Here is a 3,703-nt window from a genome sequence, read left to right on the forward strand (position 1 = left end):
GAACACAAACAATGTAAGCGACAAGACAATAAATTAGGAACAGGCAGGGGATCCTGCTTGCACATGGGGGGGATGGAGGGAGATATTGGCAAAATACCCCACCTCCCAACCATCAAAAATCAACAGATAATGTAACACTTTTCATGACAAACCTCAACCCTGTTCCAAACTATACCACCACCACCCTCCTACTACACCTGGCCATAGCAGCCTTATCACCAGTACCTTTATTACATTGAGGACTCTAACCCTTAACCCCTTTCTCGTGACCTGGGGTTAATCTGTCTGAAAACCAACTGATTATAAATCAGTCACCCCACTGAAACAAAGCCTTACAACTTTTGCTTTCCAAAATGTCCTCTGGTTGTATATATTCATCTTGTTTTTAGGGGAGCAGTGTTCAAGGACGCAATATAATTTAAACTGAATTGTCTTTATTCACAACCAATTTTAAGACAAATATAAGTAAACCTAGAACATCGCATTTCCGTGAGTCATTTCTACATTTTCCTAAATAAAACATCAAACTCAAGACATCTGCAGACAATGACGTACTGTATTGTTCAAGAAGCTGAAGTACAGTATCATTCTGTGATCAGTATTTGATTGTAGTGTAGGTGTCGTCATTGTAATATTAAACCCTCATCTCTCTGTTCTGCAATGTTTATAAAGGTCTGTGGCTGGATTTACTTCACCTGGGTTTGACTTGAAGCTATGTCATTCTGCATTCTTCTCTCTCAGCTCTGTACAGTCCTGGGGTTCCAGTGCCATTACAGACAGGCAGCATGGCCAGACGTAGAGTCTATAGTGGGTCGACACGTTGGAGCAGTAGGTTGGTGTTCTGTACTGTAGCCTATACACATGGCACACATATGGGTACATAAGAAGGGGGATTTGATGTTCATATTTACAAGGCATTCTGTTTGACTGGAGGTGCAAAGGCTTTGAACTGCCTATAAAACAGCTTTTCTGTACTGCACGGGGAGGTGGGAAGTTCAGTAAACTTGAAGAGTAAATGAGTTCATGAGGGAACAGAACACTTCTAGAAAGAAAACAGCTAGATAACATCCCCACTTCTTGAAAATATCCTCTTTTATACCTTTACACATTCTTATTGACACCAGTTGACTTTCACACTTTTTAAAAAACGTTTATTTAACTAGGCAAGTCAATTAAGAACACATTTGTATTTACAATGACAGCCTGCCAAGAGGCAAAAGGCCTCCTGCGGGGACGGGGGCTGGGATTAAAAATAAAAATGTATGACAAAACACACATCATGACAAGAGAGACACCACAACACTACATAGAGACCTAAGACAACACTGCCGCATGGGAGCAACACATAACACAGCATGGTAGCAACACAACATGACAACAACACGGTAGAAACAACATGGCAGCAGCACATGGTAGCAGCACAAACATGGTACAAACATTGTGTTGTCTGTGCCTAACAAAGTGCAAATAGGTAGAGACAACACATCACGCGAAGCAGCAACAAGTGTAATTAAGAGTGTCCATGATTGAGTCTGAATGTAGAGATGGATATAAAACTGTCCAGTTTGAGTGTTTTTTTGCAGCTCGTCCCAGTCGCTAGCTGCAGCGAACTGAAAAGAGGAGCGGCCCAGGAATGTATGTGCTTTGGGGATCTTTAACAGAATGTAACTGGCAGAACGGGTGTTGTATGTGGAGGATGAAGGTTTCTTGCAGTAGGTATCACAGATATAGGGGAGTGAAGCTTAAGAGGGTTTTATAAGTAAGTAGTAACTAGAGGGTATTGCGTCAGGTATAGAGATGGACAGTTTACAGAGTACAAAGATGTGTCCTATAAGGAGCATTGGTGGCAAATCTGATGGCCGAATGGTAAAGAATATCTGGCCGCTCGAGAACACCCTTATCTGCCGATCTATAAATTTGGTCTCTGTAATCTAGCATGGTCATCTGAATCAGGGCTAGTTTGGCAGCCAGGGTGAAAGAGGAGCGAGCGATTATATATTTTTTAATGTATTATTTAACCAGGCAAGTCAGTTAAGAAACAAATATTATTTACACTGACAGCCTACCCTGGGCAAACCCGACGCTGGGCCAATTGTGCGCCGCCAAATGTGACTCCCAATCATGGCCGGATGTGATACAGCCTGGATTCGAACCAGGGACTGTAGTGACACAGATGCAGTGCCTTAGACCGCTACGCCACTCAGGAGTGATAGAGGAAACCAAGTCTAGATTTAACTTTAGCCTGCAGTTTGGATATGTGCTGAGAGAAGGACAGTGCACCGTCTAGCCATACTCCCAAGTACTTGTATGAAGTGACTACCTCAAGCTCTAAACCCTAAGAGGTAGTAATCACACTGATGGGGAGGGTGTCATTCTTCTTACTGAACCACAAAACCTTGTTTTGAACACCTCCAAAACAAAGGTCAAGTGCAGAGAAAGCTTGATGGACACAAAGAACGCTTCATTGTAGAGCGTTTAACACAAAATTCAGGGAGGGGCCAGCTGAGTACAAGACTATCATCTACATATAAATGGATGAGAGCTTCCTACTGCCTGAGCTATGTTGTTGATGTAAATTGAGAGGAGCATGGGGCCTAGGCTCAAGCCTTGGTGTACTCCCTTGGTGACAGGCAGTGGCTGAGAAAGCAGATGTCCTGACTTTACACACTGCACTCTTTGAGAGAGGTAGTTCGCAAACCAGGCCAATGACCCCTCAGAGACATAAATACTCCTTAGCTGACCCACAAGAATGGAATGGTCTACTGTATCAAACTTTCAGCCAAGTCAATAAAAATAGCGGCACAACATTGCTTAGACTCAAGGGCAATGGTGACATAATTTAGGACCTTTAAGGTTGCAGTGACACAGCCATAACCTGAGCAGAAACCCGATTGCATACCAGAGAGAATACTATAGACATCCCTAAAGTGTAACACATCAAAATAAACAATTCATTTGATCTAGTATGCTACTCTATGGGTTCTTTACATCCCTCATTGGCCCCCCCCAAAAAACAGTCAATATTTAATATCTGGGTCCTCATTCTTATAAACAGGACACACAATCATCGTGTTTGTACAGACCCAGAACACTCCTGTGCCTCTCCCATCCCGGTTCTGGATCTGTGGGATAGGGGCTTGACCGGATGCTAGCGACAGGAAGTGGCTAACATGCTCCAGATGTAAGGACCAGAGGGACAACCCCCACCACAGCTGAGAAAGGTGGGAGACCACAGACCCTGACGGTAAAGACTGGGATCCCTCTGAACCCACCCACTTTCTTCCCTTCCTAACAGCAACATGGTCTATGGAAATAGATAGGCAAGTAAGACCCAGTAAAAAGACAGACAAATTAAGCCTACAGAATAGTTATTTTGCTCATTTGAGATAATGAACAAGGAGATAGTCAGTAAAGATTTAGGAAGTTGAAATGTTGAAGGATTATGAAGAAAAAGGCATAAAATCTATTCAGTAGGAGAGAAATACTTTTAACATTGGTTCTTTCATCCGCTGAAATATTTCCTGCTTTGTCCCTGATTAAATCCACAAGGAAATTGAGTTGGTGGTTGACAGAATCTACTCTACACAGTAAAACAATGAAATGTGCCTCCTAGTGGTGAAAAGGACACGGTGCTGGTGTGTGAAATCAGCATGAGTGGATGAGCGTATGCCACCGACGCAACAAACGTTTCACTCAGATTTCA

The sequence above is a fragment of the Salvelinus namaycush genome, chromosome 2 (assembly GCF_016432855.1).
Source record: "Salvelinus namaycush isolate Seneca chromosome 2, SaNama_1.0, whole genome shotgun sequence".
NCBI classification, from domain to species: domain Eukaryota; kingdom Metazoa; phylum Chordata; class Actinopteri; order Salmoniformes; family Salmonidae; genus Salvelinus; species Salvelinus namaycush.